The sequence below is a fragment of the Eurosta solidaginis genome, chromosome 1, assembly GCF_040869045.1.
Source record: "Eurosta solidaginis isolate ZX-2024a chromosome 1, ASM4086904v1, whole genome shotgun sequence".
Taxonomy (NCBI): Eukaryota; Metazoa; Arthropoda; class Insecta; order Diptera; family Tephritidae; genus Eurosta; species Eurosta solidaginis.
This window is the reverse complement of record NC_090319.1, coordinates 43,408,590-43,424,818: the sequence shown is the minus strand read 5'-3', so window position 1 is coordinate 43,424,818 and position 16,229 is coordinate 43,408,590. Positions and strand designations below refer to the sequence as shown.

The window sequence follows — 16,229 nt, the reverse complement described above, 5'->3', positions numbered from 1 at the left end:
TTCGTTGCATTCCCATACAGTGAAAACAGGTTAAACGGCTATCTAGATTACATTTTTAACGATATCTACAAATCGGTTTCCTGTCCCCAGTGATAACAGATGTTGAGCCTATCTCGGTCTCATGAAAAAAAATTCGATACTTTCGGTAGCCATTATCGACTTGATTGGTAGCGTCCAGCAATTTTTCTATATCCAAATTGAGTCAACCGGAAAACTCGGTAGTCTCAACCGAAAAAAAGCATTGCTTATCCATTCATCGGGGTATCCGTCAGCCTAGTTGGCCGAGGGGTCTCCCGCTTTTTCCCGTGCTTTGGAAATGAAAAAATGTACATATATATATTGTTCATTAAAGGATATATTGTTCATTAGAGGAAAAGTTTAAAATGCTACCAAAAATTTTCCAAAAGACGGGAGGTTTAAACCCTGGTCAAATGTCTGTCAAAACAGAAAGGGTGACCAAAGTTCAGGAAGTGGCAACGTTGAAGTATACAGCAAAGGTGATAATGTTAAACCCGCTCTTCACAAAAATTGCCACTGGAGCATTCCACAGTTGTTTGGGGACAAATTGTGCACATTCCTTTTCATTTTTTTTTTCTGACAACTTTTTTACTGCATTAGTATTTTGTGGTACATGTCTAAATAAAAATAGAAACCTGCTTTTGAAATATTTGTATATGTGTGTGAAAAATCGCAAAAAAGCACCCATTTGTACGGGACACCTGTAAGTCAGTGAACCTTCAACGAAACTATTAATATTAAAAAAAAATACTACATTTGGTAGTAATTGTGTCGAGGTTTGTTAAAATAACAAATACAGATCAGAATACGTTTATTAAAAAAATTGTGTTTAAAATTAAATTGTTTTTACGGGACACGTGATAAATTCACTTTTCAAATTTCGATTTTTCCTTATACGTAGCATTTCTCAATTTGAAAACTTTTCTAAGCGGGGTCGGCCCTCGTCTGTGATTTCCAGAGTATTTCTGCCATGGAAAGTTTGTCAGTGAAAATTCATCTGCCTTGCAAATGTCTTTCGGAGTCAGCGTGAAATATGTAGGTCCCGCCAACTGTAGGGAAAATTTAAAGGACAACGACGTTAATTGGAAATAAAGCTAGACCTAAATTCTCTTCTGGAAATTTACTCCACTTTACTTATATTCACATACATATTCGATGTACAGGTTTAGCCTATGTACATAAATGAATATTTTTAGCTAATTATAAATAACAATAATATGCAGGAAAAAAATGGTTACCAAAAAATTTCTGAGCATTATTTGATTTTTTAATATTTTTTCTTTTTTTCCATACATTTTTTTTCAACTTGTTTTTTCTCACGCTGATACTAATTTAAATTCTCCTCTCCCTTTATCCCCCCGTGGATCCGCCACTGGGTCCGTACACAGAGCGATATATCTGAAATCATTTGAAATATCTAAGAAAAATAAAGGGGATATCGAAATTTTCCGATACTTTGTGTTCTTTCTTGTACTCTGTACTTATACTACTCGAATTGAAATTGTATCGGGAAATTCAGAACACTTTTTCAAATCGCCCAGCCCCTGGCCCTAGATTCAGTAAGTGAGAGTTTTAAATTGTATACCTTTCTTTCATTTTCTAAACTTGAATTGTAAGTTTCTGAATTTCAATTGACATTTGCGAACTTCAGTTGTAACTTCCTGTACTTATATTGGAATTCCTGAACTTAAGTTGTAATTTTCTGATTTTAAAGTGCAATTTCTGAACTTGAATTGTTATTTTCTTAATTAAAATTGGAATTTCTGAACTTGTATTGTTATTATCTGAACTTGAATTGAAACTTTCTGAATTTAAATTGGAAATTCTGAACTTGAGTTGTTATTATCTGAACTTGAAGTGAAACTTTCTAAATTTAAATTATAATTTTTGAATTTGAATTGTTATTATCTGAACTTGAATTGCAACTTTCTGAACTGAAATTGAAAATTCCGAACTTGGCGTAGGTTAGGTTAGGTTGGAGTGGCTGCCTCCGCTGTACAAGCGGAGACTCACTTAGGCCATTGTGGACCGTTGTGCTCCCACGCGCTTCTCCGAAAATATTTCGCTGCCGGCTCTGTTGTTCAGTTTAGAGCCATCTGTAAAAACGGAGATTTCGTGAGATCCCGGCTCCCTGCCGTTTGCCCACTCGTTCCTCTCTAGGATTCTTGTGGAAAATTTGTTGTCCCAGCAAGTGGGCGGTGTTGTATGGTCCAACTTCAAGAAGGTATCGGGGACCTGCTTCAGGATCCAGGTGTGACCGAACCTGCAGTTCCTCCAAGGTTCAATAGCGTTGAGCCTTGCCGCGTTGCAGGAGGCACAGTATTTTTCATACAGATCAGTGGGGAGAAGGAATAATATGGTTTCAAGAGCTTTGGTGGGAGTGGAGGAAAGGGCGCCACTAGTAAGCATTTCCGCCATCCTCTGCACTCTCGTTAGTTTGCTGTTGTTAGATTCGATATCGAGTGATGTCCACCATATGGTGGCGGCGTAGAAGAGTATGGGTTTCACCACTGCCGTGTAGATCCAATGGACGATGCGGGGCTGGAGACACCACCTTGTTCCTATTGCCGACTTACAAGCGTAGAGAGCCAGTGTAGCTTTCCTGGATCGTTCCTCTACATTTCGCTTCCAGTCTAACTTCTTGTCTAGAATAACTCCGAGATATTTAACCTCGGTAGAGAGTTTGATTTCCCTCCCGTTTAGGGACGGGGGGTAAATTCCGGTATAATGCGTTTACGGGTAAAAAGCACCATCTCAGTTTTTTCACTGCTGATGCTGAGTCCGCATCCCCTAGACCAAGTATTTGTTAGATTAAGAGCGTTTGGCAAGGGTTCGCCAAGCACAGGAAGGTGTTTGCCAGTAACTGTCAAGGCTATGTCATCGTCATATGCAATGACTTGGCATCCGGTGGGCTGTAGTATAGATAACAGAGCGTTCACCAACAGGTTCCAAAGTAGAGGAGAAAGAACACCGCCCTGGGGGTTCCTCTGTTGGTATACCTAATTAACGATGAGTTGCCCAGCTCAGAGAAAATGTTTCTCTTGTTTAGAAGGAGCTCGACGAATTTCACAAGAGGCTCTTCCACCCCTAGTTTTCGTGTCCACAGCTGTAACTCTGAGATAAGGCGTTCCAGAAATTTTTGCTGAAATCGGGAATTTCGAACCAGCCACTCATTTAGGATTTGATACTGGTTTTATGTTCAGTTTGGCATGTTTGCATTTTGAGTAAGTGCTTCAAGGTTTCTTGCAGAATTTTCATCTTTTGACTACTAAAAGAAGTTCAAAAAAAGTAGGGTTTTCGAATCAGCCTAATATTTTCTAATTTTACGTAAGCGAATGTAACGATATTTTTCCCATACATATTTTAATGGGCGTCTTCTTTTATACTTTCTCACTTACATATTCATCTTACTAAATTGATGCGGTTGATGCGGGTGGTTGAGATGCGATAGCAGTAAAACTGCGTTTTATATTTTACTGAATATTTTATCAAAGTGGTTTTTCACTGTGGTGGCATTCAACGCACTCAAGCATAGCTACATATATATGATACATTTGAACAGATGCTACAAATTTTTTCTTCGGCAAGGTTGATGATTTAATTGAGTTTCAAATGGGTGTTAATATGACCGCAATTCAGTAAAAAATTCTGTAAGGAATAACTCATTAACAACCCGTGGAAGATGCTTTTATATCGGCTACAAATTCGACTCGATTTATTTTTTCTTTTCAAAAACTCCCTTTCCCAGATTGATGGGGGAACGCCCAATCTTAGAGATTGTTTAAAACATACCCCTTCTAAATTAAATTTATGTTGGAATAGTACAAGTTAAAGGATTCTGGAACCAAAATGTAGTAGGGTTTACATCAAGAATTTCTCTAAAGAGACGTTCTTCAATAGTTTTATGGGACAGACCGTTTTGTAAACAGCCGACTAGATTGTTTGATCGGATATATGAACAATCAAAAAGTAGTTCTTTCTTACGTTATAAATAAAGTATTTACCTTTCTCAACATATATTTTAGTCATATGATCATTACATACCTGAAAGTAAAAGAAGAAAAAAATGTTAAACTAGACAACAATTGAAAAATTTGTTTTACAGCAGCGAACACAAAAATTGAAGTGGTAATTAAAAAAACAAAACAACGTAACATCAGGACAGACAAGGCTACAGCTGCTTCGAGTATACCTAGTAATCTCTTCAAGGCCGGTTCTATCGGGAGTGGGACTCGAAACCGACCTACAGCGATAATTGCACTGTTGATAAATATATTTAGCCAGCGCTATGGCTTTATTGTGGACCACCTTACCCCAATTGCTTTATTTTGCACAAATTTTATTCTTAGCACAGTACATACTTTATATGTTTGTTTTTGTAACAAAGCTACTCTTGTTGTTGGCGGTTCATTTTATGAACTGGGTTTGCTTTGTTCGATTTACAGAAATACAAATTATCAACCAATATAAGTTTATTTGTATTGTAACGAGTTTTGGAAACTCCCGCTTATTTTGCACCTTCTTCTATCGTTCCTATAGCTGAACTGTCGAATAAATAACTCAAATATTCAGTATAGCAACACATATCTCCTTTATTTACAACTCTACTTTAGTACTCCACAATACTCGCATACTTCGCTAAAAGTGTGTTAAAATCAAACTGCCTGATTATCGCTTTCACTGCGCTGTTTTTATACTCTCAGTTAGCCTCGTCAACCTATTTCTTCTAAGGTCTAGACTTTTCACGAACATGCCTTCTGGGACAGTTGTATCTCATACTTGGTTGTTTAGCTATATACATGTATATCTGTAGTTTATGTTTTTCTTCTAGATATATGAGTGTGTATGTGTGAGTAACAACTTCTGCTCTTAGTTGATAACATAATGTGTGATTGTTTCTCTTTCTTCTTCGCTCTTATCTGCTGACTACATACGTGTATGTGAAATAATTTCTTCGCTTCAAGCTGCTGGTTATGTCCCTGCAAAAAATCGTGCGATTAATCTCTAAGGAGAGCGGTCTGCGATTGAGCTCTTTTGTCCACATTGGGGTATAATTGATCCCCCCTTGGGTATGTTTGTCATCAGTCAGTTTGAAATTTATGTAGCCAACTGAAAAAACAAACAGCAGCGAAATGAATAAAATAAAAAGATTCAATGTGATTGAATAGCATTATTTAAGAAAAATGCGGAGCTCTATACCGAACCTAAAATACTAGGGCCATATATAGAGTTTAAACAATTTTTTAATTCGTAAGAAATTCCGTACGGGTGGAAAGAGGACTTGTCCGACATTCAATTTGTATTGAAAAAAACATATAGTATACAGCTTGTGGCGAATATTAGCATCACTATGCTGTTAGCAAATCACAACCACAAAAACAGCAAGCAGCCACGCTTATGTACATGTACAATGCATTTTTTTTTTTTTTTTTTTTTTGTAATGACCTAGCAATGAAAAGTTGTCTTTATAAGTGTTAACCAAAACCACCAAATATTATTTTCGTAAGATGGTGTTTTGAGATGCCCCCATCCCCAAGAAGTTGAGCAAAATAATCGCGATTTTACAAAGCTCATTATTTGTATATTTATTTTATTTCTTTTTTAATATACATAACTTTAGTAAAATTACATATTATAACTAAAAACCACAAATGTTAAATGGTGTTTTACAGTTTTTTGTTGATAATAGTATGTTTCTATACGTGTATATGTAAAAGTTTTAATGGCACATACTAGGCCACGAAAATCTGTAGGTTTTGAAATCAATGAGCACAATAAGAACAAGCGAAAGTAAATCAATGACAAAACAAAAAAATTAATTTTGTACCTACCGTCTCTTTCTAAGTTTAGTTGCGTTGGGGCACCTCTAAACATACGATGAGTGAAATAAAAATTGTCTACCTTATTTCTGGTCTAGAAAGGCAACTTTCTCGAGGTCAGCCAAAAGCGATTTCGAAATCACTCCACCCTAATGTAAAAGCAACGAAGAATATTCCATACACATAACCAGCAGCTTGAAGCAGAGATTATTTCACATATATATAAGTATATAGCCGGCAGCTAAGAGCAGAAGTTGTCACTCACACATACACACGCATATGGCTAGAAGAAAAACATAGCTACAGATACAGATGTATATAGCTAAACAACCAAGCATGAGATAAAACTGTTATAGAAGGCATGTTTGTGAAATGGCTAGACCTTAGGAGAAATATGCGAACGAGGCAACAGAGAGCATAAAAGCAGCGCAAGCTAAGGAATAACAATCAGTTTGATTTAAACATGCTTTTAGTGAAGTACGAGATAATTGTAATTGTGAAGTGCTACTCCCAAAGTAGTCTATAATAACTATTTTGCAATAGTGAATATTGGAGTTATTTATTCGACAGTTCAGCGATTCGAACATTAGCAGAAGGTGTATAATTATCAGAAATTTCCCGGAACTCGTTAAAATATGTTATGTATAAAAGAAATAGCAACAAAAAAGGCAATACTTAGGGACAATTTACAAAGCGTACAGCGTGACATTCATGTTCCTGAGTGGATAGAGGCAACTGCCTTAATATATGAAGTATGATCGTTGAAGATTTCGAGTTCAATTCTCAGCTCCCGAAAAAATAGCTGATGAAGAATTTAAATTCAGAAACATGTCCAATTAATGAACGCCGCGTGTAAATTTTGTAATTTTTCTCTAATATAAATAACAAAAACATTTGTGTAAGCAATATGAGCTTGTCGCGCTAACTAAATTCACATGAAAAAACATTAAGTTACATCTATTTAAAAATAAAACGTGCTTTCTATGTCGGTATTAATTCATTGCTCTCATAGTCATATGTTATGTAATTTTTAATTTAGTAAATTGCAATTTCCCAAAATCTAACATAACAGATGAGCGCAACAACATTGGTATGTAAAAAGTTATGCACATGTAATATGAATTTTCACTTTGCCTAAGAATTTCCACATGCAGTTTGTGTGTATAAAGCCATGGCGTAGTTAACAGGAAGAAGGTCAATTGCCTCATTCAAGTTTTTGTGGAAGTTTTTAAGGAGACTAGCAGACTGGGTTGTTGTTGTCCTGTCCGCAGGAGGGCGCCGGTGGCATGTGGCTGCGTTAGCTCGCGTATTCGGCTCTTAAAATGGTAGTAACTTCTGAACTAGACGCAAAACCATGATTATTCTCAGCATACTTTAGAGATCCAATTCAGTAGAAAAAAATATTTTTTTGTTTTATCAGTAGAGAATCGAATCCTTGGCAATTCGAGAAGTATTATTCTCTCGAATCGATTGCATATGAACTGCAGCAATAGATAACAACGAATAAAGGAAAAACTTATCAACATATCCGTAGAAACGAAGTAAAAAAATAAAATTTTAGTAAAAATGGCACAACTCAACTTGGCAAATTCCAATTTTACAGAACTCTTTTAGTACTTCGTTTTTACGGATATGTTAACAAGTTTTCCTTTCATTAATAAATTTATATTTATATTAATTAATCCAATTTTTATTCATCATTTAAACTTGAATTATAAATGAGTCTGGAAAAACACATTCAAGAACACCTAATTTCGTGAACTCGTCTCGAACAAACTTTTTGAATGAGAGTGAGTATATGTGCAAGAGCATCACGCATAAACTACTAAACTGATGTCTGTGATATAGTATACACTTGGTTTCAGAGGATCGGCAAAGCACACCGGCGATATACAATTTCAATATCTCATACGGTTTTTGAGATATTGGCAAAAATCCGACAGATGTTTCCTTAAAATTGTTTTTACAATATAACACTATCAAATACATATATGCCTAGAGCTCTCATCAAATCCCAAAAATTTATCCGCGCAGAGAACAAGAAACATCAAAAAATCTTAGTAATTTCATAGAACAAAAATCTGGTTTTTACAATATTGAATGGAACGTAAGCAAATTATATATTCTTACACCGTTAAATTTTTATATTTTTGTACATATATGACCAAACCCAACTTCGTCTAATATTTAGACTTTATGTATAAATGAGGACCCAGAACTTGGTTTCAATTTCAAACCAGAGATATCTTAATTTGTATTGTAACGGATTAAGGAGATTTCTGATTATTATGCACCTTCTGCTAACGTTCGAATCGCTGACCTGTCGAATAAATAACTCCCATATTCAGTATTGCAAAATTGTATTTATTTAGACTACTTTGGGAGTAGTACTTCAAAACTATACTTCACTACTAGCGTGTTTAAAACCAAACTGGTTACTCAGCTTGCGCTGCTTTTATACTCTCAGTTACCTCGTTCGCCCATTTCTCCTTAGGTCTAGACGTTTCACGCACATGCTTGGGGCTTGATTATTTAGCTATATACATGTATATCTGTAGTTTATGGTTTTCTTGTAGCCATATGCTTGTGCATGTGTGAGTAACAAATTCTGCTCTTAGCTGCCGGCTACATATATGTATGTGAAAATAATCTCTCTGCTTCAAGCTTCTGGTTATTTGTATGGAATATTCTTCGTTGCCTTGTACATAAGTGTGGCTGCTTGCTGTTTTTGTTGTTGTGATTATTTACTAACAGTGTAGTGATGCTAATATTCGCCACAGCATTTAAAAAGCAAAGAAAAATTGTGAAGATATTCGCAGGTTTACACCAGCAATTTGAAACCTTTTTGTTTTGGCTAGAAACTAAAAGTTGATATAGGTTTTTATTTTCAGATTTGTGAAACATTTTAGTTTAGTTTCAATTGAGTTCAGAATGTATACCGAATGTAATGCAGTAGTAAATTGACAGTTTTTCAATGTTTTACAAAGAACGTTTAAAAAGTAAGTAAGTCTAAGAAAATTTCTAGTTCGCTACATCACAAAGAATTTAGAGATATCGATCCATACTTAGACACGGGTAGGCTAGCCATTAACATAACATAACAAAATAAGGGCAAGATTATGTATGACGCAGTGACACTTTGGGTGGCAGTCTCTCACAGTCACAACTATATAATACCAAAAATTTCATAAAGGCATTCAAGTTTACTGTCACTCACTCTAAAGTGAATGAATGCTCATATGTAATCGGAATTTTAGTTCACACGAGAAAAAATGACTTGTTGCGTTAGACATACATAATTCGCCTTTAAGTATCAAATCAATTCGAATCTCAGCCGGTTGCGATAATAGCAACCAAACATGTGGACTAAATTCCTCCCAAAATTAATTTGTCAGGGGTATTACTAGAAATTCCTGAGCTTTCAAACTGCATATTCAAAACTTATAAAAATATGCAAAAAAAAAATCAGCAGCTTTTTTAAGATTGTTTTTTTACAAGTTTTCCAACTATCAAATAAAGTTTTAAAATTTCTTTTTAGATATTCTAATTGTCATCTTTGTCCATTATGACTACCCTCAGTGAGTTCCAGGCGGCGGCATATTCGTCCAAACAGATTAATTCCTAGTACTGCTCAACGAATCAATTGATTTATCTGATGAAATTAATATTAGTGAAAAATCCTTCTTCCCAATAAAATAATCATGCGCCCAGAAATCTTAGTACTCTTGTTTGCAGTCATGGACATCGGCAAAGAAATAGATGAGTGGACTTCTTTTCCTCCTCATGCTGTCAGCTTTTGCAGAGAGACCTTGTTATTATGCTATACAAGTCATCTGTTGTACTCGTCCTGCTACATGGTGCAAAAGGATGGACCATGACAACATCATATGAGATCAGTGGCTCTGGGAATGTTCTTCGAAAGATTTACGGACATCTATGTGTTGGCGACGGCGAGTATCGAAGAAGATTTGATGATGAGAAGTACGAGCTTTACGCAGATATCCACGTAGTTCAGCGTATTAAAACGCAGCGGCTTCGCTGGCTAGGACATGTTATGCGAATGATAGATAGCGCTGCGGCTAAGAAAGTAGTTTCAATGGTAGCAGATGAAGACAGCGGCCCCTTAGCTTGAGAAGGAAACTAGGTCCTTGGTCCACAGCAAGTGCGTTGCCCTCATCTCATATTTCTCGATTTTCCCCCAGGGATAGACCAGCGTTGGTCGTACGGAGCTGTTAGTCTCACTTAGCAAAGCGAGACATTTAGTGCCCTTATGGACGCCAGCGATGTTCCACACCTCGTCACGATATGCGACTTTATTACGTTAGATTGAAAACCTTTAAGGCGGCTTGGTTGTCGACAAATATAATTAGATTGATGGCTGGGATCGTACTAATCTGGAGCTATCTGAAGCCCTCTCTATGGCAAAGATCTCTACTCAAAAGGCAGTGCATGAGTCAGAAAGTCGGTACGATTGATTTACATGAAGATGTTTTGAATTCATTCGAATTGTCATCTTAAAAGTTTCGAAAAAGAAAGAAGTAGTGGGAGAGATGGTAAGTTCTAAGCATTTCTTTTTAATTTGTGCTAGTAAAACAAACTTTCGGCAGGATGGTCTAACGGGTCTGCGAGTTTGATGGTAAATAAACAAAATTTAAACTCCGCTCCTTTTATGAAAAGTTCACTACGCCCTTTTACATACATAATTCGTTGTCAGTTGCAATTTGTAACACCAGCAGCAGCTTTCATCTTTCAGCCTCGTAGCCATTTTTCAACTGAAAACTCTAACTGACACCTTGACACTTTCGCGCGCATATTGCGGTTGTCAGATGGACATCCAAACATATACACGTACATATGTTTCAACTAGATACATATGCTCGCCGACCTCCCGAAAGGTCATTCTACATATTTTTCAACAACAGCAACAACAAATTATAAAACATGAGAAAAAAAGTTGAAAACGTTAGAGCTCGTTTTCTGGGAATGATGATAATAGCTTAGCTTCTTTGTGTCTAGCTTTGCTATGAGCAAGAAGAATAAAGTTCGAAATTCAGACACATCCCAACGGCTAGTAAGTAGCAAGTGAGCCTAACATACATACATACATACGTCTATATGTATGCCTCTGTAAATAAATAGAGCAAAAAAGTAGTAATCCATATAATATTCCATCTTTATTATGATGGACGTAAATATAACTCTGACATTATTTGTTGTTGTGCCTTCAACCGCATTATATGTCAATCTGTATGTTTTCTTATCAGTTGTAGCTGTTGAAAATGGGCTTTCACAGTCGGCAAGAAATTAGCGCAATCACTGACCGAACTGCATATGGCATGCATGTAAAAGACTAAATATTAAATTTTCCATTAAAATTATGGAGGGCACTGATCATGGGACATATTGTAATTTTTTTTTTACTTTCATTATTGGATATGCACTAGAGTTTTACGCCGATCACTTTTTCGGCGGCGGCGGCGCAGGCTCTATTATTAATCTCGCCAAAGGGCGCATCTAGTTTTTCGGCTGTTTTAAGAGCTATAATTCCCGATGTGCGAGCCAGCACAAAAGCGATAGGACTGCGACTTCGAACTCATACCTTCGTGAACGTCACTAGAAGCTCCAGTGGTGTAGCTCCGAAGACTTTGAAACGTTGGGGCCAAGGATGCCGCCGCCCTCGAAATCATAAGCAGTCCAAGTGCATATTTTTGCTTAACTCGTGGGTGAAAATAGTATAATCCTACACCATTTAAATTTTATAAGGACCATGGATAAATTTTTTTAAATGTAGACCAAAATTTGCAGACGTTTGTGTTCGAAACATTGTTTCAATAGTCTTCGTTAAAGCAAAACGATATTTTAGAATGAAAGTCGACCAATTTAAAGTTGAAAGATGTTAAGGTTATATGCTCAGCCCAAACTGTTGTTTTCCTGCCTTTTGATACAAAAATTCATTATAAATAACCGCGTAGCTTCAGTTTTCAGACTTCAGTTCGGCTGTCCACTGCGTTAGGATAGTAGTACACCCGGCCATTTGTTCGACTGTCTTGGGAAAGCTTTTGCTTTACCACTTTGAGTGTTCTTGCGAAGCGCAAAGCCTCACCTGGTAAATATATGTGCCTAAGTATTCACATTTGCAAAAGGAGTCGTAACGTGTAGGTGATATTTAAAATTGGTTGATAGGCTATAATCGCTGTGATTCACTCCAAGGGACTAGTTGGGATAGGGCCGCCAACTTTAGGAAATGTTAAACCGGGAGGCTTGGGTGTTGAATGATGAAGTGTGAAAATCAAAATTATAACATCAGATGCTATTTTAAAGTTTCGCAAATAAACAAGAGATGTTTAAATATAAGGCCAAGTAATTTTAAAAACCCTTCTCATACGTACATATATCTTCAACTTAAGTATGAGGTGAGAATCATTTCAAAGGAGAGTTTAAACCTCTGGAACATACTAGAGGATTTTGACAACTGATTTCGCTTATTATTTATGCCAATCGGAATATAGAATTTTTGAAAAAATCGGCACTTTTTTCGGGTAACTTGCTTCTTTAAGAACTTAAGGACTTGATTTATTTGGCATTGAAAGCGCCTGTTTTTTTTTAAATTACTTTTGAACGGATAGAAAGATTTAAATTTCGCAATTGGATTCTTATAACTGGCAGTGATGCGCATCCGTTGATATCCCTTCCCAACAAACATTTAGGTTAGAAAACGATTAGAAGACGAATCGAATTCTAATGTATTTCTCTAAGGTAGAAGGTTAGAGGGCGATTTGCGAAACTGTCGCGAATTATAGCATTCTCGACAAAAAGGGGACTTTGTACTCGATATCGAGAAAAGGGTTAGAATTCTAATCGAATTCTAACGTCAATTGCTAATGGGTTTCTAATGAGAATTTTTAAGTGATGCGCAATTAAGTTCAGTTATTTAAAATCAGCGAAATTTTCATTGTTTCATTATATCAGATACTTTTATTTGGTTATAAGCTTATAAATTATAATAAAATAAAAATAATTAAAAATCATATCGTATGTTTCACAGTTTTCAGTACTAGTTATTGTGTTGGAATTTTCGCTTCCACTTATTTCCTCAGGATTGAGCTCGGCATTGGTTTGAGGTACGGATGAGGAAGCGTTTTTTTCATGCCATTCAAATAGCCCGTTTTAACTTTCTTGGATTCATTTTCACTTACTAGTATTTATTATTATAAATAGAAAAACTTATTTCTCAGCTTATAATATTTCCACACAACTTTTCACTATTTTTATTTTTTTGTATAACACTGTGACTGATCATGTCGTGCAAATAATCGATAACTGTGACAATAATCATAACATCGCATTTCTAGTGTTATTCGAATCGTTTCACAGTCGAATTCTAATCGAGTGCTCTAACCTAGTTTTCGATTCGAAATGCATTAGAGAACTACATTAGAATTCTAATGTAAAACTACAATATTTCTCTAACGTTAGAAACTGTGTTTGCTGGGTTTCGACCATAACCGTCCAATTTTCGATATGAACAATAACAGAGTCTTAAATGAGTAGAAAATATAGTACCGCGCCGGACGCCGCCGCCGCGCCGATATTTTTGCCATTCGGCGGCGGCGGGCAAAAAACGACAAAAATCGGAGGCGGCAGCGGCGTATATCTCTAGTATGCACCACACCCTAAATCACGTTACATATGTTTGGCTCGTTGGTAGCCCATGATTTTGTCAGAGCGACTGAAAGGTGGTATTAAATCACAACGGCAGCTTCCAAACAAACGCCGTGAATAACTGGCTGCGACAGCATCGAGTTAGCACGTCTGCGGAGAGGGCGGTCTACAACAAAATGGCCCCACCTTCTCCGGCAACCGAGTTTGAGTTAGATTGAAGTCGCTGCCCGAGAGTACATATAGGCCAGTTACAATTAAGCCCGTTGTCATACTACGAAAAGATACTATTACCGTCCTCTTCGAACCTTTTTCAGAACCTGATAAAGGCTACTAAGTCCTCAATGTCATTCTGCACAACCTGGCGCAGATTATCTAAGAAGGGAGATCCCAGGAAGCGCTGTCTCACGCCATTTAGCACCGGGCAGTTGCAGATGACGTGAATCATGGTTTGCTCTTCTTCATCCTCTTTGCAGCACCGACGATAAGGCGCTTCTAACTTTTCTGCATGCCTACCTATAAAGTAATGGCGGGATTTTTGTGATCCCATCTAGGTTTGCTTAGATGTCCGACAACCCGGTGTTGATAGTCATCTTTCAGCGGTTTGAATGTAAATGTGCTCTTTTACCATTGGCTTGCATGTGGCAAGGGGCATACCTAGCCGCTCTTTGTCAGGAAGAATCTGCCATGCGTCACTGTGCCCCGGCGCCCATGTGAGGTGTACACGGTTCTGTTGGGTCATCTCTTAAAGGGATCGGCGATAGTTTAGTATAAGTTCAGAATTGAAAGAGTAAGGGCCAAAAGTTTTTATAGCCGCCAGGCTGTGGTTCGAATTAAAGATTTCGATGCCGATGTCGATATATAAAGGAGGGTTGGAGGTTAGGGTATCTTCAAAAGACTCCTTGTCCCACTCTGCTGTTTAGCTTAGAGCCGCCGGTGCATATGGAAATGCTGCTGTCATTAGCAGAGGCACCTATGGGACGGCGCACAATCATACCAGCTGAGTATGTTTAGCATAAAGTTACATTCCTCAACTTTTATAGTCTCTTAGCAATTTGTGCTAGGAGGTGAGTTCTATGTTTTAGTGCTGCAACTGGACAACCCTCTTAAAGGCAGGGCTGCCGTTTCCGCTACTCGGTAGCCAACAAATCTAAGGGTTAAGTTAGGTTGAACTGGCCGGTCAATAGACAAAAAGACTTCACACAGACTGAATGTGTCTATAGTGTTCTAAGAATAGGATTTCAAGAATGATTTGAAGCCCAGCGCTAGGCGTTGTTCTTAGAGCATCACTAATGCTGATCACTCTGGATCTGTGCACTTTACCCAACAAGTTTAAGTTTGAAGACTTGCTCAAGGCTGGTCACCATGCGACACACGGCAATATGAGTCCGATAATCGCGGTATTAATCCATCTGCATATATTGCGGGTGCGCCCCGCCACTTCTTGCCAATCCCCATTCCAAGCGTTTATAATGTACGCTTTCTTTTGGCGCTGAATAACGTTGTCCTTCCAGCTCAGTTTTGTTTTTTCATACAGAACTACGCCTAGGAGTATGGCCTCAGCAATGAGATTTACGCTTACATAATTTAGTTCTGGTAAGTTGACCTGTGGTATTTTGTATCGTTTGATATATAAGACAGACTTAAATTGGCGGTGAGTGCGCATCTGGAGGCCCATAGAGAAAACTCTCACAATGTTACCAGCATTAAGTCGCATACAGAGTGATGCAACCCGCATTTGTAAGCAATGCCTAGATCATTAGCATATGCCACAATCTTCCCACTCCCCCACCTTGTAACTCTTAATAACGAGTTTACCGTTAAGCTCTACAAAACTAGGGAAAGAACACCACCCTGAGATGTGGTTAGCCCCAAGCACATACAATTTACCTATGTAGGTTAGGTTAGGTTGGGTGGTAGCTTCCCTGATGAGAGGAAGCTCACTTGGACAACATGACGGTCCGTTGTGATACCACATATAATAAACTAAACTAACGGTGACGTAGATATAACTACTTAGAGAATCGTTAGGTAGCAACGATAAAGTTCCGAATGATCCCGATCTCAACCTTGGATAGCTCCTCGGGAGATCCAAGTGAGTCACGACCAAAATACTTTCGCCTAGTTCTGGCAAAAGCTGGGCAGTCAAGCATAAAGTGATTTGGTGATTCCACCTCATCATCCTCCATACAGCTGCAGCAGGATGGAGTTTCCAATATATTGAGACGTACCGCATGGATACCCATGGGACAGTGCCCTGTCAAAACCCCAATGACCATTGATAGGTGAGCCTTAGTGAACCCAATTATTTCAGCAGACCTCCTGCCATCCACTTTCGGCCAGAAAGATCTTGATATCCTACAAGACGTAGTGTCCGCCCAACGTTTGCTGAGCTGACTCGAGGCCCAGCTATGGAAGAGCAATCCACAGGTGGCTAGCGGAATCCCGAAATCCCTACAGCCATCTTCATCCGGTTCAGTTGTACCGATTCGGGCTAAGAGATCCGCTTGACAGTTACCCGGAATATCACTATGGCCCGGGACCCAGATAATCTTAATTGTAAAATAATTCGATGCAATCGCAAGTGTGGTCAGGCACTCCCAGACCACCCTCGATCGCACTGTAGTTGAGCTCAAGGCCTTTATAGCCGCTTGGCTATCAGAGTAGATGTTAAATTCCCTAACAGTAGTAGCGCTGGATAGCATTTCATCCACCGCATCCTTAATCGCAGCA

The 16,229-nt window shown here is 37.9% G+C and overlaps 1 protein-coding gene across 10 annotated transcripts in view; it reads right to left on the bottom strand.

Annotated features, from left to right (window-relative positions):
• Positions 1–16,229, bottom strand: part of mura (murashka) — a 206,192-nt gene that overhangs the window by 121,872 nt on the left and 68,091 nt on the right. The window contains exon 2 of one of the 10 annotated variants that reach the window (XM_067788358.1): positions 4,023–4,062. The exons of the other annotated variants lie outside the window; for them this stretch is intronic. The gene's annotated coding sequence lies outside the window, so the exon portion shown is untranslated. The remainder of the gene's footprint in view (positions 1–4,022; positions 4,063–16,229) is intronic. 10 annotated transcript variants of the gene reach the window in all.